This window comes from Anas platyrhynchos, chromosome 3 (assembly GCF_047663525.1).
Source record: "Anas platyrhynchos isolate ZD024472 breed Pekin duck chromosome 3, IASCAAS_PekinDuck_T2T, whole genome shotgun sequence".
Taxonomy (NCBI): Eukaryota; Metazoa; Chordata; class Aves; order Anseriformes; family Anatidae; genus Anas; species Anas platyrhynchos.
In genome coordinates, this window is record NC_092589.1 from 61746223 (window position 1) to 61770498 (window position 24276).

The following is a 24276-nucleotide window of genomic DNA, read 5'->3' on the forward strand; positions in this document are numbered from 1 at the left end:
TCCCAGATTTGGGCCACAATTACACAGTGTTGTCAGTACCTTCATGCCCGAATCTGTTGACGTTAATTGCAGGTGTTACTTCTTTCACCATGCTATGTGCAGCTACCTTGGGGTTTCTATGGAACTAGGGGTGTAGAGCTGCTCCCCTCTTGCACCACCTGATAACTAAAGGATTCCTTTGTAACAGGAGGGGACACTGAGAAAGTTAGAAAAGGAAGCACAGCTGGTAAACTTCCAGCTATTGCTATGATATATGGTTCTATAAAACTCTCAGATGTGTAGATACTGGACATAGAAATACAAGAAAATGAGATTCCAGCTACAAAGGGTTCAGAATTCTAAATCACTGTCTCACCCATGAAAACAGACAGGAGAAATCTCAACAACTGTAACATGCAAAGTTACATCGATAACCACATTGTCAGTTGATCTTCATGGATGAGTGTGAAGCAAAATACATTACAGGAGGGAGAAAGTCACGAGGAACATGATTTATGCATTTAATTACCTTAGGAACCAGTTAATAAAGGTCTTTCCAATGATGTCTTTCCATTCCAGGTGTTCAGTGCAGACATGTTCACACTTTGTAGGCAATTACTAGACAAGCTCTAGAAGGAAGCAGCAGAAGCACCTTCTGCAAGGGAACTGTGGCTTTCTGTAAAAGCAAAAGTATTTGAGGACACATCAAATGCAGAGGTCTGCAGCACAAAGTAAAAAGCATGAGCTGATATTTCCCCTGGGACTCTGCACAGAACAATCAGGATTTACCAGGCTCTCCATAATGCTGCATTTCTGTTTGCTCTTCCACCTAAAGGAGAGTGTTTCTGTTGGATTTGTCTGGATTTTGAGAATCAGACAATATGAATCACAATTCTGGGAAGGCCTAAAGAAATTTGATTGCACAATGCTAGTCAAGGAATGTAAAAAGAAAAACTACTGCAGACATGGACACAGTCTGAAAAAGCAGCAGAAGCCTCTGAAAATGGAGACATTTTTCTGCCAGAACAATTATGGTGTAATCAAAATTTCATTATAAATGGAACTGCAATTCCCACATTGCACATATGAAACAATTAGTGACTTTAATTTGCTTTGCTATAAATGGAGGTTTGCAATAGCTGAGTTTCCTGTGAAGATAGAGTCAGGTAATTCAGTCATAATGGTACCTGATTTTTTTTTCAAATTGCCAGTACATAAATATTTTCTGATGCAAGCTTCTTTTGTCTTTAAGCCACCAAAAGCATTGTCATCTAGACAGCCAATTTATCTCCCTGAGAAATGGTCATGTGGACCCCACTGCTACTCAGCCCAAGGTCTTCCAAGCAGATAAAGACTGGCTGACAGACCTTGAGATACAGGGCAAAAACCAGCCAGCATTGCCACTCATTTTGCCCTTTTGCAGGGCTAACTGATGATTTAGACTAGTAGAGTGTGTGTCAGTGTTACTTACACTGTGCCTTGTAGAAATACCACTTGGAAACACTCCTACACAGACAGCTCATACCTTGGGTCTGACTGCAACAGGAGTCAGCAAAGATACAAGTTTGGGAGAGGAGCAACTGGGTAGGTCTTGGCTCTGTCTCCCCTACACAGCAGCCACTGTAACTGACCCTCATGTGGGCTGTTGCAATTTTTAAATGTTATGAGCTAATGTTAATAGGCTATTACCCCATGTCCCCCTCTCCAACCATCTGAAGGAGCAAATGAGTAATTGTGATTCATCTGATCCCTCTGAGGGATCAGGTTTCTTGGGAATATTTCTAAGTTGGTGCTGGTCCCATCGGAGTCTTTTCCTCACCTCTGTGCCAAACAGTCTTAAGCAAGCCCATTTTAGGTGGACTACATGATATCGACTTTGTACTTTTTGGAAATTTGTCTTGGCTTTGTACAGCGAGGCAGAGTGAAACAAAGGAATTTTGGGGCCCCAAATGAAATGCAGTTATTCGCTTGACTGTAGTAGCTGGAGAATATAACAGGAAAACCTCTCTTCTAGTTTAATTGTTTTTTGTTTGTTTGTTTGTTTAAATAAACAGAGGAAATTTTGCTACACTACAGGGAATGTGGAGGCACTGACCTAGAATTCACAGTGAAGAGGAATCAAGAGGGGGATGTCAAAAGGTACTCCCCAGTGGCCAGCTGAGTAGGGAGAAAGGACAGCAGAAGCTGAGTGCGCTAGTTGCTGATTTTTATTAGGGTGATAAATGCTGTTCATGCCGAATGGCTCCGTGGTGTGAGTGAAAAAGGTGACTAGGGCAGAAACATCACCCTGGGAAGCGAGCAGATGAGAACACTAGGTGATCTGCAGACAAAAATGTCCCCCGAAAAGTGAAGGGCAATGAGAGCACAGACCTAGCTACTGTAACAATCAGTGGATTTTTTTGGCCTGGGGGGATGGTTGCAATAATTCGTTTCTCAACCTGCTAGACAGAGAGAGCAGATTTCCACAGCATGAGTACTCAAGCATGCATGCTGAGCCCGCTGAGGAAAATGAACAGCATCTCCAGGTTGGACTTGTTTGTACATTCCCATAAAACTGTCCTTGACAGCACTGGCAAATGTCCTAGATAAGTGCATGTCCTAGCTGTGATTTTTTGTTTGATTTTGGACAAAAAACACACATTTAAATAAATCCATAGTAGAAAGCTTAGACTACCAAATCCATGCAAAACGTCAGCAGCCTCCACAGAGCTTGCTTATTTTAAACATCATCTAAAAAACATTAATGCTTCCATGCTCAAGGTGTCATTGGTGGGAATGGAGTCCAAGTCCTCTTTCAGTAGCTAGGTATTATTAACGATTTCAGTCCTATCTTCTCAAATAAAGTGGGCAGCTGCTAAACCTACACCCACCTCCCCTCCCCACCCAAAACATCACAGATCTCATTTAAATCTCTCACAGCTTGGACTTAATTACTGTCTGCTTGGGAACTGAATGGTTCACATAGACAGACCATCCATAAATCCCCACCCCTGGAAATGTCAGGACATGGCCTTATTCCAGAGTATAGCAGGGGAAATAAGTGTGATTGAAACAGTGAAATACACTCATGATAAGACCTTTATTTTGATTATAATATTATTATTTTTTTCTCATTTTAAAGGGGCTTTATATTCCTGCATGCCTCTTCCTACCTGGTGAACTCTGCCTGCTCATCCGTGGCTGCACACCCAGCAGCGTTTCCTTAGGAGCCAGGAAAATCCCAGCGACCCTGGCTGGTGTCACACAGATGCTGTGCAGAGCCACACGCGTGCACCAGACTGCGAGCTGTGGATGAATGGGAGGGAGCTGCAGGGGGAGCGGCACCGAGAGCTCATTCAGCCCCAGCACTGACTCCAGCAGACTGTGCTCTGAAGGAGCTGCTGTGGCTGCAGGGAGGCTTTGCTTTGTGAATGGATTCAAGGAATGCGAAAGAAGCCAGTTAAAATTATTGACTTGATAAGGTTTCCATGAAATTCAATTTTTTCCCCTAATGTTTTTTGTTCCCCTATCTTGAGAAACCTTACAGATCAATTAAGATGCAATCAGGGAATCTAATTAAGTGCCTGTGGTAATAACGATGACTTTCCTCTTTGCTGGCTTTTTTTTTTTTTTTTTTAGATTGGACTTTTCTGGGTAAAAAAATAGAGTCCTGGCATAAACAAAGCATCTCTGTCTATTCCAGTGAAATTTTGCTTACTTTAGAACGAGATCTCCTCTTCCTCTCTGCTTTGTGAATACTAGTTTTATTTTATTTCATGTATCATTTTGTTTTCATCCCTCTTCTAAGTAATACTCGAGGAAATGAGATGCCTGAAATAATCAAACAGCAAAAGTCAAGTATGCAAAAATTAAAAACCAGCTACCCACTTAGGCTATTTAGCTAAACTGACTGATCATGGTCACAGAAATTTTCACAGTTTGAATTCTGCTCAGGTCAGCAGCAAGCAAAACTCATTATTTTCTGGTGATTGTTTTGTGGCCTATAGGATATAGATAGATGTATTCTTCCCGTGGAATAGGTTTTATATCTCCAACTCTCTGTAGGCTAGAAATGGGAACTACATGTGGCCGCATAGATGGGGATTTCAGCTCACCTATGAAATATGGAACAATTGCTTCCAGGCCTGGAATGCTTTCAAACTATCAGACCTTCAGATTGCTTCTGATATTGTGTATGAACAAAAACTGTTGTAAGCCATTTTTAAGAAGTTTGAACAGCTGGAGAGCTGTTAGATTTTCTTTTCTATTCTGCCAGACACAGATTGCAAAGGACCGGTGTAGTCAATCAGTTCAGACAGAGACGAAGGGCTGGAGCTCTCTGATGGTGGCTAGCCCACTGCTCCAGCCATGCCATATTTCTGGGCAGCACTCTTCATTCTTGTTTGTTCAACTCTCGCAGCTGAGGAAATTCCCCTATTCCTTCCCTCTTCCTACAATGAATGTTATTTTGCATCAGGCGACTTTGTTAGGGTCCCACCATGGTTTAGTTTTTCCCTAAATAAAACCAAGTTTGAATATCACAAATCTTTGTCAGCGCTGAGAAGTGTCCCAGAAATACCTCAAAAGGAGAGGACAAGGCTGAAACACCCAGAGTGGACACACTGCTAGTTTTGAGAAAGCTTCCAAACATGCTTTTATTTCTTCACAACAGTTTTATTTACATTAATCTTTTATTGCTAGATATTATACCTCCAGCTCTAGTTTCTGGTATGTGAATGTGGTGATTGTATGTTGGGGCTGTTAGTGCATCTCTCACTTCCCTATTCGTGGAGCACAGGGGTGAACACAAATAGGATTTTGGGGATGAGTGCTGTGTGTTGGTGAGATAAAATAAAGAACAAATTAGATGTGGTGTAAGAGGGGTGCCCTCACCATGAGGTTTCAAGGTAGATGTGGACTAGGCTGGTAGCTAAAGGAGCAACTAAGCCCTAAGGCAGAGCTGAGATGAAAGCCATATGCAGACTCAACTGGTCTCATGTCTGGAGGTAGGTTAAGGGACTGGAAGGGTCAAATGTTCATTTTCTCCGTTCAGTTTTCATACACCCTGAGCCGTTCCAATGGTACACCAGGAAATAAGCTGTGTCATTCCCTGTTGGATACCCGCATCAAATATCAGGTCTGCAGTTGCTGGAAGCTACCCACTTCTCCCTGCCTGAAAAGGACAAGAGGGTAGGAAAGAAGCACTCACTAACTCTGAGGTCTAAGAACCAGTAGCTGACAGGAGATGCATGATAAATCATAGATCATAAATGATCTGCAACACAGGTTTTTGGGCCATGCCAGAGATGCAGGCAACATTGAAAGTACAGCAAAGAGAACCTTACCAAGGGTTGTGATACTAAAAGCCTGAGACTTCACATTCAACTTTTTCTTAGGCAAGGCTGTTATGCCTGTAGCTGATTACACTTCCTTCAGGAAGATCTGCAATGAAAAAATTTACCTGATCTCCTATGGGGGTGCCTCATTGGGATTTACGTATTACTGTGTGCTTTTCAACTCTCCAAAATTTTGCCACTAGGAAAATTCTGCATTACTTTCCTGACTGCCCTAATAAAAAACTTATTTTATCATTGGGTGAATATATGACAGTTTAATGGAAACTGCTAAAGGCTGTTAAAGCATGAAGTACCTGTAGGACTTCTTTAAAGTGCCTGGTACATCTGGCAGGCCACCAAGTTGATGAAAGCCTTTGGTCTTTCATGACAGTCACAATAAAGCACTGCTGAGGGGGTTGGCTTGGCTCAAGTTCTGATTTTCCTACTCAATTTTTATGCCTTTTGATTGCAGTTAAATGCAGTGAACATGGAGTTTTATGCTTATATCGGGTTTAATTATGAAGCCATGCTTTTGGCACCATAATGCAGTGTAACACTTTTCCTTAGGAAAATCTCTCTGGCTTCAAATCTTTGTCTACTGATGGAAAAACAAATGTGTGGGGTACCTCTTTTGCTGCTTTTTAAGACTTTTGCCCATGTGTGCTAAATAACTGCTCTGCAGCTATCAAGTCACACTTCTGTTTTCTATGATTAAAAAAAAAAAAAAAAAAGTAAATTAAATCCCTTGAGGTCATGGAGCCTAAAGGATTTCAGCTAAGAAGAAATCCTATAAAAATATGGATATTCTGGAGAGGCCAGGAGGGCTTTGCACGATACAATGGTAGTGTCCTAGTACATTCCCCAGACATCAGTGTACCTGCCTCAAAAAACATATCCTGCAGTACTTTAAAACTATCAGGCTAGCTTGAAAGCAGATGGGGTTTTGTTTGTTTGTTTGTTGTGGCCCTTTTTTTTTTTTTTTAAGTCTAATGGAAATATGCTTAAATTAAGTGCTTAGCTTAGCTCATCCAGCTGAAAATAGGCCAACACCCAAATGAAATAAATAGCGAAAAGTATCTGGAGGCTAAGTCTCTGACACCAGGAGCCATGAGATACATTCATGCAGGCAGTCACCACCACCATCAGCACTAGAAAGAGGAAGGAGAAGAAGATTTCAGCCTGTAGTCTGGAAATCTTATAGAAAAGGTAGAGGCATCACAAATGCTTTTGTGAAAGAGAATATCGTGCTGAGCCCTTGGGAGAAATATCTGATGCTGAGAGTCAGATCAAAGCTGTGGTTGAATAGATCAAAGATCTCAAAAATAAATGTATGTGCACAGCAAGCTGGCCGGTTAGCCCAAGTGAAAGCCATTTCTGAACAATAGTTTTCTTGCATATCAGATGAGCCGACAAAGCACATGGTGCTCAGAATAGAGTACTGGGAGATGCCACTGGTAAAAACGCACCATTATCTACTTCTCTATCTATAAGATAGAGAATATAGGCCTGACAGCTCTAAAGTGCAGGAAAGGATTAATGAGAGATTTTTTCCCAAATTGCTAGTGACTGGATGTAGGGGATGCTCGGTGCAGGGAGCTCTCACTGAGACGTGCTGAGAATTCCAGATTTTCTAAAAAAAAAACCTCCAACACGCCTCTGGCTGGGCAGTCTGAATTGCTGGGCAGTTTTCAGAGGCTGGGCTGAATTGCTGCTTGGTGAAATCCATTAGCTGCAGACAGAGGGGCAGAGTGGAAAATTCCCTCTCTCCTTGCTCCAGTGACTATTTTATTATTTATCCAAAGTGGAACAATTCTGATGAGATATTGGTTCTTCAGACCACTGCTTCGGACAGTCCTTTAAGGACACCAAAATGCAAAATTACGTCTTTTGTGTGACTTGGACCTCGAACTCACAGCTCCCAAGGGAGTACTCTGAATTGTGATTTGTGGTGGGGTTGTACATCCTCCCTGCAGTTTTGAACAGAATTTTCATCCTGGTCCCAAGGAGTATTTCTGTATTAAAATGCCACTGTAACAGAGGGAAGGGAAGGGAAGGGAAGGGAAGGGAAGGGAAGGGAAGGGAAGGGAAGGGAAGGGAAGGGAAGGGAAGGGAAGGGAAGGGAAGGGAAGGGAAGGGAAGGGAAGGGAAGGGAAGGGAAGGGAAGGGAAGGGAAGGGAAGGGAAGGGAAGGGAAGGGAAGGGAAGGGAAGGGAAGGGAAGGGAAGGGAAGGGAAGGGAAGGGAAGGGAAGGGAAGGGAAGGGAAGGGACTTATGAATAGATAGCATAGCCTGAAAGCACTGTGACAGGTGGTCTCAGTTAGGTACCCAGGCCAGAAAAATAGTGAGATATTCTATGGGATAGCCAGAGCAGTAGGTGCAAGTTCATAGTTTCATCTGTAAATGCAATAAGGAGAAACCTACTGGGGTTAAGATAGAGAGCTTACATGCTCTTGTTTTTCAAGTATCTTCCCAAAAAAAAAGGATGAAAAGGGCAGGGAAAAATGACAGAATGTATTCAAGAGCAAGTGAAAACAGATTCTGCTGAAAAATGTGAAATGCTCAGTCTATTTACCTTACTGTAGAGGTGCTTGAGAAGTAACCAATTTACAGTAGACCAGTATCTTCAAATGAGGGGAAATTCTCTGTACTACAGGGCTGACAGATCTCAGAGAGAAAGGCTGAAGAGGAAGCTATGGCTAGAACTAGAAAGCCAGATTAATATTAGAAATAAGGTCCTTTCTTGAAACAGAGGTTCATTAACCTGGGCAGAAAACAAAAGAAAGTGGTGAAGTCTCTATTTTATTTTCCAGACCTTGTTGGAAAATATAGCATAATTAAATGATATTTTACAGTTTAGTTAAACACATGTGATTGGAATCACTGGGCTTGATGTAATGTACCTCAATCAAATTTAATAAACAGGAGGTTTGACAAGGTGTCCTTTCAAGATCCTTTTCAGCCCTATTTTTGTGTAATGAAATAGTCTTTCTAGGTTTAAAATCTAAATATCTCTGTTTCTAGGGCAGAAAAAAAATAAAAGGAGAAATATCTGAACAAATTTGTCTGTGACTGCTTTCTTTACATTCATCTACATCAGATGTGGTAATTGTACTTTATGGGAACCACCAGTTTCCTTTAAGCTCATTGAACTTCACAATGAAGCTCCAGAGCTTCCCTGTCTACAACATGTCCTGCCACATAACCCAGCATTGCACTGATCACTGGATGGGCTTTTTTTCCAAAGTACCACACTCTAAACCATTGCAAGGAAAGCAATGTTTTATACAGATATAAAATTAACTCATGCCTCTTTTCTTTTCACACTGACTGTCCACATATACCACATATAAAACGAGAGCCTACTGCTGTCACTCTCCCAAGGGAAGCATATTGCCTTTCAGCACTTCTTTCCCTGAGCCTTCCTCCTATCCTTTGTATGGTTATTTGTGCTCAGCTGCTCTGCCTGTGCATCTCTCCCTCCCTCTCTCTCTCTCCCTCCCTGCTGTTGCCGAACTGCAGCTCCCACTGGAATTTGCACAATCAAACCCAGCTCTCATCTCAAACGGCAGTGAATCACATCACCTGGAGCAGAGGAATAGCGAACGGAGCCCAGTAGCCTCACTGCCTATGAAGCGTGAGGTACCAGTAGCACCCGACAGACAGAAGGATCAGGGTTTGTGTGAGACCTACTTAGCCTGAGATCTTCTGCCTGTGATTTGAATGCTGTCACAGGCTTTTATAGGAGTCTGTGCATTTAGTGGACGTTTTTAAGAAGCTGATAGCCTGCTGCAGCTGAGAGCTGGGAAAGGCTGCTGCTCGCTGCTGCTGCTGCAGTAGCTGGTGCAGCAGGATGAATGTGTAAAGGACAGCTGTCCAAGCCGTGTCGGTGAGGCTCCCGTCCTGCTCTGTCATTAACTGAAAGGATACAGAAGAAAGCAGATGCACTAAGCAAGTGCCACACTGGATCTATTACTGTGCACCCTTCACTGTGGAAAATGGTCAACAAAGACATGAATGGATTTCCAGTCAAGAAGTGCTCAGCCTTTCAGTTTTTTAAAAAGAGGGTAAGATTTTCCTTTAATTATTTATTTCTTTACACTTTCTTTTGTTGTTGTTATTTCTGTTAATGTGAAAGTCATTGACAAGGGAAGGTGTTTTAGTACCAGTCTCGTAGTGCACGGAGCCCGTTGTGCCGGCAGCCCGACCGAACACCAAGGGCAATAACCATGGGCAAACAGGAGCTGGAGAGAGGGACGGGGGGACCAAAAGGCATTACGTAAGCACTCTTTGCTGAGGAATGTATATCTCAATCAGGGCTGACCACAGGGCTTGACGCCATACAAGCAGCTATTCAGACTGGCATAATACAGTCCAAATCAGAGTGCGGGTTTGTTGCAGCTTGTCTTGCTCTCTAACTCCCTCCTCCACATGCACCTAGGGGTATGACTCCCTCCACACCTTTCATTCATTTGCCCGAAGTGCTGCATTACCGACCTCCATTCATCATCTCTCGGAACACGGACAAAAAAGAGAGAACAAAGAGGTGTTTGTGAGCTCAGCAAAATATTTCACAGTCTGTAATTTGACTGTAATCACAATTAACATGGGAGAAAAGAATGAGAGGGAGGTACACCTGGATTTGGTTTTCTTTTATATTCTTTAGCTAAAGGAGGTATGTCAGGATTTCAAAAAGCTCTGTTACATATTCTATTTGGCTGCTGGTTCCTTAAAGACATGTACCTGTAATGCTCTACTTCATCACCTTAGTTAAGTCTTTTCTATTTCTTTGACTCTTCTATAGCGACGGTGCTGCACACTCTCCATTTAACTTGAACAACAAAGTCCTTTCCATGTGGCAGCAGGACAGGTATTCTGAATATGCCTGGGTAGACCCAGAAAGGAGAAGCAAAGCATCAGATCTGGGGACTCTTCTATGGAAAGGATTTCCTGAATGATTAAAATGACAAACCTCTCTTTAAACAGACTGGTGTAGGAGAAGATAAGCTGCTCCATTCACTCACTCACTCACTCACTCATTCATTCATTCATTCATTCATTCCCATTCATTCTCTCTCTTCGTTATGCCAAGATTATGGTCAGTCCATTTAACCCTTCAGGCAACGAAAGCAACGCCTGCACCAGTTACTGATTTAAAAGCCAGGGTCAAACCCTTCTGGGCACCAAGATGCCAGATTTAAGGGCAGACTAGAAAATGCTAGCAGGGTCACTTGGAGAAAAGAAGAGTAGTTGTTGCTGACTTTTTTGTTGTTTCCAAGGTTGTCTGATTAAGCCTCATAGAGATAATCCAGACACCATGCACACTCAGCCCATAAAAATGGTTCTCGTCCCAGGCAACTTTTCATTTAAGTATATTACTTTTGGTACATGTATGTTTGATACTCAGGTCACCAGAAAGGACTATCTTGTTTTCAGAATTGCTGAGAGGCTTAAAGATAAATGTATTAAAGAGCAAATAAAATAGCTTTCAGTTCCTGAGAGAGGTTAATTATTGGTAGTTGTCTTCTGCCTCTGTTTAGAGCTAAAACAAGTTATCACTGGAAACCTCTACATCATTTTGTTCTAGAAGCAGGGAAAATAGTTTTTGGATGTTTGTGGGTTGCTGGTTGTTTTTGTTTTTCAAAGCTATACTGCTGATCAGTGAATTTCTCATTGGAAAAGATTGTTGGCTGTAGTCATATCTGAAGAAGCTAGCATAGTGGAACAGTCCCAGACAGTGGGTCAGGAGAAAATAGCCATTTTTCTTTTCTCAATGCTTATGTTTTATCAGATGTTACCTTCTTGCTATTGTGATGAAGATGGATGCAATCAGTAAAACCAATTTACAGACACAACCGAAGGAAATTCCCTCCCTATACATTTCTGTCAATCAATATGCATGTTCATTAATATTTCTCTTATCCCAATAGGTATCCCTGTCTTCCTTCCAGAAAAACCTCTGCATTCACACCTTAATTACGTTGTTCTTACTGTGCTTGAAATGTATACAAGCAAGAAGAGCTACATGTTCATAATGTGTTACTGACTTCCAGTAATGTATACTGTGTTTGTTGGCCAAGTAACATGCTGGTTTTAATTACTGGGAGGATGGGGCAAGATGGTTAAAGACAGTTGACTTTGTTCACTACCAATGATATAGACACTCTGTTTGAAGAACCACCAAAATCCTGTGCCTGCAGAAGCACAACTGTTAGGTTTCTTGATTTGGATCTAGTGTGTGAGGTTATCTGTTTGACAGGCGCATCACCACAGCAACAGTAGGCCATAACCAACACCAGCAAATAAGGTGCATCCTATATTCACAGTGAGAGACAGGTCTTCCCCACAGAGCTCAGAAGACCTCACTGAAGGGGTGAGGTATTCCTGTCCACACTGTACTTACTGATGATGGAAAGCCAGAGAAGCAGCTTTGTTGTGTGGATGCTAGATAGGCTTCCCCTGGATCACCAGCAGGGTCTTTAATGAAATAAGGGGTGGGACCCTGACACCTCCAGTTTAAAGTCACCACATTTTTCTCCTGGAAAAGCACACATTACTAGCACAGATGCTTTCAAGTCTAATTCTAAAAAACCTGTATCAATCTACATTAGAACATACAAACTGCAGGAAATCTTCCTATTTTTTCAAGTTGATTAGAATTTTTGTGGAAGGAAACACTAGATGTATCTCCATTGTTTTCATTTTCCATTGAGTCTATTGTTGTCATTAAACTGTAAACCTCTGTGTTGCTCTGGCCAAGAGTGCAGAAAAGACTGGCAGAGTTCTGTGGATTTAGGCTAGGCTAAAAGTGCATTCAAACGTTGGCTTAAAGTTGAGGACCAGATTTTTTTTAAGCATGGCTTATTTTCTTCTAATGACAAACCACTGACCCTCTGGGATGCTGCCTACTGTGTCAGATGATTCAGAGTACAGGCTAATCATGTCCGGAGGTTGGAGAACAGGAAGGAAAGGCTGAAATTAGCAGGCAGCACACAGATAAAATAAAAGGAAAAATAGAAACTATTGCTTTTGCAGAATACCTTGTAGCACTCAATGGTGGAAGGGTTGGAGCAAGTAGGAACCCCATCCATTTAAAATCTATCCCATTTGGAAGAAAATCAAGTGATTTGCAATGCTGGGTTCCAAGAGGTGTAACAACTTAATGTGACTAAGATCAAGATGACATTTTAATAATTAAAAATAGTTTTTTTAATTAATGATGACATGGAAGTCTAAAAAGAGAAGGGGAGAGAAGAAGATAGGGCAATTATGGGCACAAGGAGAGAATCTGAAGTTACTCCAATGATAATAATTTCTAAAAGCCATTGTTCACATGATCATGGGTCATGGCATAAAGGGATCTCCATCTGACAAGGCCGGGAGATTAAAAGACATTATCATCTTGTAACACGTAATTACTTTTATTGTCAAGACTCCTGCTTTGCTGTCATCCCTTGCCCCATCTGCTGATGTTGCATATTGGATACCAATATAAATTGTCCACCTACTTGGTTTAGTAATAAATGACTGGGGAATCTTTCCTTTTCATATGATATCATCATTTTGACTTTCCCAAAGTTCAATTAAAAGGTTTTGTTAGTTAGCAGAAATCATGTCCCTAAATTGTGAGGGGCTAAGAGGTCTCACCCTTCAGAACCATGCAGATTTAAAAATAGAATTGGACTGTACTGATTTTAAGATCAAAGAATGGGGTAAACTTGCAGTTACACTACTGCTATTCAGCTAACAGGATATTCCACGGCAGAGGAACCTTTCAGTGGCACCTACTGCTATCATTGCTAGATGGTTTTGGGAAGCCGGGGTTTGTGGTATTTGCAATGCCTTCTTCTGCTGCGTTTGCCTCCCTTATAAAGACTTTTGGATAACATTATTCAATATATAACCTCCCTCATCCTGAAATAACGTACCATTTCATATAACACAACAAAATGGTTAAACCAGGATGAATGATGAACTGCCTGTGCCACTTAAATACTGGCTGATGATATGGTAACCTCAGTGAGCCTGGAAATTCATTATCCTCTTAGGCCTGGACCAAGAGCAAATACAAATTTATTCAGAATGTGACGAAGATAAATGACTGATAAATGGGAAATGAAATAGCTGTCTTCCATAAAAGGAAAAAAAAAAAAAAAGGCAGAAAAAAAAATACTAGGGCATGTCTTAGAGAAGAATTTTATTGCATGGATTAAGGATTTGCTAGTCTGAAACCTGATAAGGGAAAGAATATCCATAATCCTTTTTCACTGAGAAAATTTGCATTAATTAGCAATTTAGGTCAAGCTAAAGTGAGCTCACAAAGAAGGAAGAGAAAATCCCTATCTTTGTTTCTATGCAGTTTTTTCCAAATATATAGTTTGGGTAAGCCATGCCCTTCTGGATATTTTATGTCACTGCACACCAGCAGCTTTCTCCATATACAAGCTGAAGAGGCTAACTTATAAACATCATCCTGCATGAAGATGACAGCTAAGCCTGCATTAAAGCTCAAGGCAATGAGCTGCCAAAGGGACTGCAAAATTACCTGAAAACCATTTTTAGGATTACAGTAACTTAGTGATAAAGAAAACCCTTGAAATCAGTATTTTCAGTTGACCTCCTACAGATTATGTTCCTCCTGGTAGATTGTGCTGGAGGGGCTGCTCTCTACTCTGCCACTTTTATGGGTCTAGAAGTCCATTCCAGGGCTAGAGTTATATTTCTTTAGAGTAATTGGGAGCTTACCTAGAAGAAAATAAATGAGATCTGAAGCTGACTGTACCTTAGGAAAATGCCAGCTTTATATGGGATGACTGTTGCTTTTATTAGCTGCTTGGGTCAACGTCATAAAAGTATGCATGCTTTAAAGTTGATTTCCAAAGACAGGGTTCCTGGCTGACTGCATGCAAGACACAGTTGTGCTGCATGTAGTACAGGCTTCCTTCCCATCCCAGCTCTTCTGTGTGCAGAGGTGCTGAGCATCCATGGCTTTGTTTGGCATCAGCTAAAGCTGCAGGCACTTACAAGTGCCATTGCCAGTCCGTAACCTGAGGTTTAAAAGTCCCTGTTTGAAAAGTTAGAAATCCTCCTCTCATTTTTGGTCTAATTTTACATACAACCAATTTATCCCAACTTTCTCTTGTACCAACTTAAAGTAACAAATAACTCTTCCTCTTCCCTCATATGTACAACCACTGGTGTATTTATAGAGAGCAGACATTTCTTCATTCAGCTGTATTTGGCTAGGCTTCTCTTTGACTCTTCTTTTAGGGTGGACTTTCTGCTCCCCAGTAGACAAAGGAAGCTGACACATTTGCTGCATGTATATTTCTTTCAGTATATCAAAGTATCCATATAGTCCTCTTTCACTGTTATTTCTCACAAAGTTCTCTTCACATTTCTAACATCCATCTCATTCCTGTCCACCTGTTCTGGTCCTCTTCTGCTGAGCAGGCCTCCTTTTTTTGTCTTTGGCAAATTTTATAGGCACAAGCCTAGGTTCTGTATCAAACCCAACTCCGGTACTAACCTTCCTCTTTTTAATACACTTTCTTAGTTTCTTTCTCTCATACTTATTTTAGTAAGAGTACCCTTATTTTCCATTTTAACTAATTAACTCCCATGTGTTATCACTGTCTTACTGAGTTACCAAAGACCATATGGAGTAGATTATCCACATTTCCCTCATCAAAGGAAAACATCAGGCAAGTCTGGCATACTGGTAAATGTATGTTGAGTGTTATCTCAACATATTAAACTCTTAAAGATTTCTTTCACTTCAAATGTGGTAAGTTTTGTTTCTCTACACATAATCCCATAAGGTTTTTTCTCCTATGCTGTATACATCATTCTCCTCCTGGAAAACACAGACCAGAGAATTCACTTTGTGATTTACCTCTTAATCTCAGCTCAAGCTTTCTGAGAAACAGACCTCTTTTTTTCCTCTTTTCCCTCTTTTTGCCTCTCTCTCTCTCTTTTCTTTTTTGTTTTTCTTTAAAAAAAAAATAAATCAGAGTCTTAATGGATTTTTCCAAACTCGTTCACTGCTATTATACCATTTCACTCTCATTATACACCATTACTATTGAAATAGCAGTGGGGGTGAGGTTGCTCAGAGCCTGTTCTGGTTTATTCTTTCAAGCTCAGATTAGAATTGCTTGAACCTGAATAGCTCTTTGGTCTCTCGTCGTTACGTGCCTTCAGCGTTGAATATGGCTTCTGTTCAGGGATGGGACAGACATGAGATCTCTGACTCTTCTGCCAAGTGCATATTAACACTGTTTTTAAAGGCCACAAAGGCTGGAGTTAAATTCTTAAAGCAATCCTACTCCAAACACAATGATGTCACTGCTATCATAACTCAGCTCAGCAGCCTCAGTATCATTTAACCTAAGTCTGAACATCCAAAATGTCTGAAGAACATTGTGATGCAAGAAACTGCCAGCAAGAAGGGCAGTGCAAAAAAATCTGGACACCCTTGGCTGTCTGGAAAGAGGTGATGTAAACTGAGCTACTGAGAGAGCCAACAGCTGTGTCTGCTGAAAAATCAATGTGTTTCTCTGTCAAATGGGGAGAATGATAAATATGATCTGCAGAAGCTGGGAAGGAAAAAGAATTTGGAGCACCTTGGTGTATGTGTTTCCCTACCTACTAATTAAAGACATGGTTTTGATGAAGGTTACAAGCCTGGGAGAGGTCAACAGTTGCGCCCACGGAGAAAGAAATCAGTATTGAAAGCAAGGGGAAAGCTCATATCCTTTTAACAAATTGGCTAATGCAGGGGAGGGGAAAATGGAAGAACAGCCTCTGCAGAAGAACATGTAAATGGATATACTAAAGCAACAGAAAAGCAAGAAAGACCTAAATGCATGACAGAAGCTTGCAAAATCAAATCAATGACAGTTTTTTGTTTTGTTTTGTTTTAAATAGCATGCTATCAGGAAATAATTGTCAGTGGATTTTATTTACAACAGTTGTTTTTACAAGAAGACAACTATGGAGAATAAGAAAACAATGAATAAGTCCAAGATCAATAAATTTTAATGTTTATTGAAGACACAGCACCGACAGGTTTCCAAATCAGCTTACAAGCAATTAACCAAGTCTCAAAATATCCTGATGAGGCAGCAAAATCATTCCCATTTCACAGATAAGTGAACAACAGGAAATAGGTATCCACATCAATTAGACAAGTTATTATATTTCCTGACCCTTCTAGTATCTTTCCCTCACTAGAAAAAAAAAAAAAAAAAAAAAAAAAAGACACATTTTCCTGAAACAGCAGCAGCAAACATCTGCTAGTATATGTTTTGGCTGGAAGATATTCAGGAGCTCTAAGCAGCTTAATAACACAAGCACCAAAATCATATATTTACTTCAAATTCTAAGGCACATGTGGCATTCCTCATGCTGCAGTGGCAACAAAGATGTTATATACTATGTTAAATTTGGAAAACTATCATTTCCAGTCCATTCAGCTCACTAAGAAATGGATGAAGAAAAAAAAAAGACAAACAGAGAACCTGCCTGCCCAACAAAGTCAAGAGTGCTGAGGGGCACATTTGTATTATGTATTATGCTTTCAGGATGGCCAAAGCCTGTTCCTGCACTGTGATGTATCAGGAAGTGGATGAAGAGGTGACAGCCTAAGACAGGAACATGATGTGCTCTGTAACCTGTTTTTTTTCACTGCTGGTTATTTCCCTGCTCCTGTTTCCCATGGGCAACCCCCCATGAAGCACAGAAGCGTAGTGAGCTGTGCACAGAGATAGGAGCTGCCTCTTTTTTGCTGTAGACTGGGATTTCTTCAAGTTGCATTTTTAAGGGACTACCTTGTACCAATATCAGGTACTAAAGGAGTACTCAAGACAACAGACTTCTTACTGAAACTTTGAATCTGGTCTATTGTTTGATGCTGAGAGGTCACCTCAGTTATCCTAGCAGGCATCTTTAGGTCACCTGCCTAGACTGCAAGCTTTTTGGGGCAGAGAAAAACAAACTGAGTTTCTATGTAGCCTAAAGCGGTCAGGTTCAAGTCTCACTTGAGGCTTCATGAACACAGATAATACACAGACTATTGTTGCTATAAAAATGATTTTTTAGATGTCTGATTGGGAGACTGTTGGTTTTTGGCAACTACAGATGGGAAAGATATCTTTTATTTTACTTCCTAGTCTGTTTTTATTAGATGTTTGCTAGTTTATCTTGTTTCAGTCAGTTCCTACAATGTATGTTTTTTACCAGGGCAGTGAAAGGGCTTGAGGAGTGTAGCAGAAAGAAGTAAAAAAGATTATTAATCCAAATGCTTGAACTGCAGGCCAGCAATAAAACTTGTAGATGTGTTGCAAAAATAACTTTCCTCAGAACATGCCACAAAACTGGCTTGAAATTCTGCTTTCCATTTCAAGTAATTACAGATTAGTGAAAAAACACATAGTTCTTTCAGAATCTTGTTTTACTAAAGGATTCTTCCATTTGTCTAATGAAAGACTGATAAACTTTAACATGCTTAACTGTAAGTAGGTTGCAATTTGATTAATGGTAATTTATTTATTTCTTTAAAATAAATGACATTTTGAAAAACATTGTCATCATCTGACACACATTGATTCATGCAGAATTTTGGACCCCTCATTCCTAAAAGACTGGCTTACAGGGGTTCTTAAAATCACAGAATCACAGAATGGTTTGGGTTGGAAGGGACCTTAGAGCTCACATACTTCCAACCTCCCTGCCATGGGAAGGGACACCTCCCATTAGATCAGGTTGTCCAAAGCCCCATCCAATCCACTGCAGAGGGCCACCAAACATGTCATGCATGATCTTCCCTTAGTGAAGCCATGTTGGCTTTCACCAGTCACCTTGTTTTCCTCAGCATAGCTTCCAGGAGGATCTTCTCCATGGTATTGCCAGGCACAAAGGTGAGACTGTCTGGACTGTAGTCCTTCCTTTTGTCACTTTTTTTTTAAATGGGGATTATGTTTCCCCTCTTCCAGTCAACAGGATCTTCACAAGACTGCCACGATTTCTCAAGTACAGTGTATAGTGGCTCAGCAACTACACCTGCAAGTTCCCTCAGGACCCATGGATGCATTTCGTTGGGTCCCATGGACTTGTGTACTTTCAGGTTCCTTAGATGATCTTGAACCTGATCTTCTCCTACAGTGGGCAGTTCATCATTACCCCAGTCCCTACCTTTGCCTTCTGGGGCTTGAACTATGTGTCTAGAGAACTTGCTGATGAAGGCTGAGGCCAACAAGTCATTGAGTATCTCAGCTTTCTCCATATCCCAGGTAAACATGTCTCCCATTTCATTCCAGAGATGGCTCACAATTTTCCTAGTCTTCCTTTTGTCACCAATGTACCTACAGAAGGCTTTCTTGCTGCCCTTGATGTTGCTGGCCAAATGTGATTCTGTCAGGGCTTTGGTTTTCCTAACATGATCACTGGCTGCTCAGACAATGTTTCTGTATTCCTCCCAGGATATCTATCCTTGCTTCTACTTTCTGTAAGCCTCCTTTTCTGCTTGAGTTTGGCCGGAAGTTCCTTGTTCATCCATGCAGGCCTCCTGGCATTTTTGCCTGACTTCCTCTTTGCTCGGATGCATTGCTCCTGAGTTTGGAGGAGGTGATGCTTGAATATTAACCAGCGTTCTTGGGCCCATCTTCCCTCCAGGGTTTACCCCATAGTACTCTACAAAGCAGATCCCTGAATAGGCCAGAATCTGCTCTCCTGAAGTCCAGGGTACTGAGTTTGTTGCCCTAAGGATCATGAACTCCACCATTTCATGGTGACTGCCCTTGAGCCTCACATTCTTCACCAGACCCTTCTTGTTGGTGAGAGAGAGGTCCAGCATAGCACCTTTCCTTGCTATCAGAGGAGACATTGTAACCTCATCTTTTCTGGTTGTAGCGTTGAACTAAACCTCTATGCTATGGGAACAAAGCCACTGCAGGAATCCTCTGTGTAAAGTCTTTCTGACTAACTGCTATGCTGTGACGCAAAGAAGAGCTATTGGAAAAGGCATCTAAAGAGAAGATAATGGAAAGTAATGTTGGTGGAGGACAGCCTGTGATATGAAAGCCTATAATAAAGTTAGCAACGGCTATGCTGCTGCTGAAGTTATGCAGCTGGGAAAATGTCCAGTATTAGGAACTTATAACCTGCAGCTAATGATTATGAACTGTGATTCAGTTCTTGTTTGAACTCTTGTCAAGTTGACTTCTATTGATTCTCTGTAAGAATCCTTGAAAGTAAAGGTTATGCAGACTATTTTAATAATATAAGAAATTTTGGTTATAATAATTCAGAGCACAGCCTCAAGATATCATTTCTGTTCCTCAAATAAAGTGATGTATCCGTTGTCTACAAGAATATACAGTCACTCAAATGAGGCCTAATCTCTTATTGGAGGAAAGTCCATGAAATCAACAAACATGTATCAGATTCTCATAATCTTTATCTTCTGATCAGATGCTTGGGATTATCACCCTCATACTGTGATAAAAGCAAAATACTGAAATGTTTTTCAAAATTATTTTTTAACTCACAGACATTTTTTTATATGTTGTAACATACTTGCTGCCTGTCTATGTAGCCAGGATCTCACCCTATTGTATTGCTCCTTAGAAAGAAGCAAGACATATGTATTTACGTGCCTAAAATGCACACCTACAATTATCTTGGTCTGAACAGACTTCAGTGAGAAAACGCAACTGTGATACAGAAATAATTATTCCAAAATACTAACTAATCCAGAGCACATGTGGAGCAGTGGGAAGCAATATTCCCTATGTGAGAAGTACCTTCAGAGATCCGTTCAAATATTTCAGCTCATGTTCAACTCCAGTGCCCAAAACCAAAGCAATCTTTAGCTCATTAGCGTGGCCTTTGTTTTTTTAAGCCAACAAACTGAAGGTGTGATGAGGAACATGTACACCATGCCCCCGGTTTTGCATCCTCGCTCTATGTTGTCATCTCTCTTGCTCCATGGACACCTTGTCCCTTTCTTTCTACTGTTATGTCACTGATGTTAGCCTTATTTCTAACTTGTTTAGCAAACTAGAAATGCAATGTTAATTAATAACCAAATCTTTTTATTTAATATTACTGTTCAAAGCTGAGTATGGCCTCTCAGAAAATAGATTAACATAAATGCTGTTCAATGCTCAACAACTCTGTGGATTTGCAGTCTAAAGATTCAGCTTGCAGTCAGGGGTATTCATTGGTCACCAAGCTCACATGAATTAACTGGACTCTCTTACATGTTGAGTAAGGCACAGTGGATGTGTGGTTAGGCCAGCACTGTACTTCTATAAAGCCTTGATAACTTCATAACATTTTCAGAGAATCAACCAGTTCCAATATTTCCATTGACTCTCTGAAAACAGGGCTTTTGATCCATCCATAGATTACATTTTTATATTTCCACAGTCACTTCTCTGTCAAGTTCATTATTCCAGTTTTGGTTCATTCTTCCTGGCTCTGCTTCAAATGAAACAACCAGGTTACACACACAGATTGAGAGAGCAAGAGAGATTTTGCAGAATATATCTCTGTGTAGTGGAGCAGAAAAGACCCTCCAGCTGCCCTGACACCAGTCTAGACCTGGATGCCTTCTATTCCTGTCATCACTGCAACCAAATTCTCAGCTGCACTGAGGTGGTGAGGTGTATCTCTGGGCATCACTTGCCTAAGTATACATACAGGATTTGTGACACTGGCTCCTCCATCCATCCTTGTCCAAGAGTTTTCTACCCTTTAGAACAACCATGTAATGAAAGTGGAATTTGTGCATGTGTCATTTTTTTTTTTTAAATGAAAGAACTCCATTATTAATCTCTATGCACTGACCTCCAGTTCAAAGTACATGACAAAACTGGGAACAGGCCTACTAGATGTGGTGTAGACCAACCTTTTAGGCACCATCAAGGCAACTGAGTAGCATCCTCAGTGCTATTCTTCTGAAGTTCCCCAGTTAAAATTTCTTCTGTACTTCCTTCCAAAATATATCCAGGCAAAAAAAAAAAAAAATATAATAATAATAATAAAAAAAAAAAATCTCACTGGATTCTACAAAGAGATCCAAGATCTGGATCATTGGAGGTCTGCATTTTTAATAAGGATAGTGTGAGATTTGGTTCATGGTGTCAGAAACTTCCATTAGTGCACAGAGCTCATGTTGAGCTCACTGTTTTCACATATATATCCTCCACCGTCCTCTGTGAGAGGAATTAATCTCATTTCAGATTCAAAAGTTTTTTGTTGGTGGTGGTGGTGGTGGTGTTTTGTTTTTTTTTTGTTTGTTTGTTTGCTTGTTTATTTTATTTTTTTTATGGCTTTTCTTTTCACAGAAAAGAGCACAGAAGTGCTGAGGGAGCGAAGGTGACTGCTCTAGGACACCTTGTCTGGACTAAATTTATTCTTTCCTTCTCTATTTAAGATTAATTAAGGAATGTTGAAAAGAACTGAGTTACTGAGAGATTGTTCATTCCACCCTCCAATTATTCAGTGTATACTAAACCTGAAAGAGCTGTAATTAGATATGACAAAAGCCTTATGAGTTCTCTTTCTGTAGAGTTCCAAGCATACTGGCAATCCTCCAAAAGTTAGATAGATAAATAAATCATTTTCTTTTCACCAGATTTCTCCTGTTCTTTGTACTTCCCCTGTTTTTCCCTGCAAGACCTAACCCACCAGGACCTTCACAGTTTAGTAGCCTGTGGATTGAATAGGCTCATACAGAAATGAAGGGAGAGATTGTTTCTTCTCCATTGCAAGATGATGGAGAATCCAGCCAAGCACTGTGCTTTATGAGTTTCTTGGAGGAACTTCTGTGAGTTTTAGAAAACCTCCGCAGCTACTAGACCCAAATGTCTTTGCAGATCTGTGCATTAGTGTGGGATCTAGATATATATACTGGGGTTCTCTGGTATAGGTATGCCACCTAAAAATTAGTCTCCTGGCCATAGCAGTGAGCCAGGCTCCCAGGCTCCCCACATCCACATTTGGGGAGCAAGTTACAGGGGCTGGAAGAAGCCAAGTGCCAGGGAGTTTGGTGCATTTACTGCTTTTGAAAATGTTCTCTCTAGCAAGAGAGTCTCTGGCCAGCCTTACAACATTAGGCTGTGTTCTGATTTCCCCTACTAGAAAAACTATCCAGTCCATTTAAAAAACCTGGCTAACTCGTCTGTCTGAGGCATTTCCTCTCTCTGCTTCCCTTCTTCAATTACTGTTTTCTCTAAATGAAGGTAATTCTTCAAGCAAAGCAACACTTCTTTCTCTATTCCACTTATTCCTTGACACAGTCATTTACACTGGTGAGCAGGAGCCCAAAAAGTGATTAACATGATGAACTGAAATCATACATATCCTCCTACCTGCAGGGTATTTTCAACAGTAAATACTACTCTCTGATGTCACAGTTATTGTTTAACCGGATCAGCCTCGAACCCTCAAAAAATGTTGGCTTGCTAGGAGGAAAAATGTGTTAGCTTCCAGTGGCTTTTACCCGAAATGACTTCAGATTTTTTTATTTTTCTTTCAAGAACTAGGCAAAAGAAAACCCACACACAACCAAGCATGTGGAATAAGAGACTCAAAACAAGCTGCTTCAGTCACAGGCTTCCCAAAACTAACAGCCTTCACATGTGAAAGACTCCAGCCTTCAAGCTGATGAGTCAGTGTTGGTGACTTACACTTCAGCTTGTGTTTCTAAAACAAAAATCTTTATTGCAATCATCGGGTAATGAGAAGACGACCATGAGGGATAAAAGTGCTGGTTAAAATGTTTCTTGTGTGTGTGAGTGTGCTTCTGGAAAAACACCAATCTAAGAAGGGAAAATAATGTAAATGGCAAAAAGAAAGCCTCCCTTGTTTCCATACTTCCCATGTGTGTCTGGTTTACATCTGTTACTACATTTTTCACTGAAGAACTTTTATTTCTTTTATATATATGAATGACTATTTATGACTGGCAGTTTGAAAATGTGGCTTTAGTCTGATCAGCTACTTTTTGTCTGTGTTTAGCCCTTTTTTAGACCATATTTCTCAACCTATGTTAAAACAGGAACAAAAACAACATGTGGAACAACTTATTGAAATGCCAGGCAGGTTTGACAGGTGCAGGAGAAATTGCTAGGTTTCACAAATTGAAATGGCTGTAGTTTTATAGGTAATAAAATTGCAATAGGATGAGGTTTCACATTTATTTGTTCATCTCGTGTTTTCTGTTTTGTTTTTGAAATATTGAGTCATTTCTCACTCTCCAACAAGGAATCTAAAACCTATTTCTCAAGTGAATAGAAGTCTCCGCAGAGCAAGGCAAGGGAAAGCTTGGTAAAGGATTCAAACAAATTTCAGTGTAGACCAAAAAGTAATTAGAACATAATAGTTTTCTCCTTCTCAGACTGAAAATAAATGTTACTTGTAGCTTTGGGTGCAGGAAATGCCATGAAAGTTGGCTCCACCTTTCAGATAGACTGAGCTAGATTCCATTGCTTATCTTAAAAGTATATCATGCACAGAAAGTTTTTAATCATTAACCAACAAATGTTATCCTCATAAGAGTCTCTTGTATTAAGGAGTTTTGCTTTCACTCTGTGCAGTTGCTACAGGAAGATGTATGTTTTCTTTTCAAATTATTCAGAGCCATGTGTTTTCCTACAGTGACAGAGTATGTATCAAATGGTGCCACTCCCCTTAAGTTCATTTTTAGCAGTCCTGCTGGGAAACATTACAAAGATAAACCAATGAAATATCTTAAAAGAACTGATCACATTTGGCACTGGACAAATTTGTCAAGCCCTTGCATTTTAAAATCTTCTCCTAGTCTACCACATGTTAGCTTAAATGCCCACTGAAGATGGTGGTTTAAAGCAGTTCTTGTGCATCTCAGAATAAAATGATATTTTAAATCTTGATTTAAAAGTATTGGTGCCTTGCACACTGCTATGCATTGCATCTAAGCTGTGATGTCATTTTACACA

General features: G+C 40.5%; 2 long non-coding RNA genes across 2 annotated transcripts in view; one reads left to right on the forward strand and one right to left on the reverse strand.

Annotated features, from left to right (window-relative positions):
- Positions 1 to 838, reverse strand: part of LOC106015283 (uncharacterized) — a 43751-nt gene extending 42913 nt beyond the window's left edge. The window contains exons 1-2 of the long non-coding RNA XR_011808367.1: positions 769 to 838; positions 509 to 655 (exon numbers count right to left, since the gene is read on the reverse strand). This is a non-coding gene — a long non-coding RNA (uncharacterized lncRNA). The remainder of the gene's footprint in view (positions 1 to 508; positions 656 to 768) is intronic.
- Positions 839 to 8760: 7922 nt separating this feature from the next.
- LOC110351737 (uncharacterized) overlaps positions 8761 to 24276 on the forward strand; it is a 49240-nt gene continuing 33724 nt past the window's right edge. Inside the window, exon 1 of the long non-coding RNA XR_011808368.1 lies at positions 8761 to 9357. This is a non-coding gene — a long non-coding RNA (uncharacterized lncRNA). The remainder of the gene's footprint in view (positions 9358 to 24276) is intronic.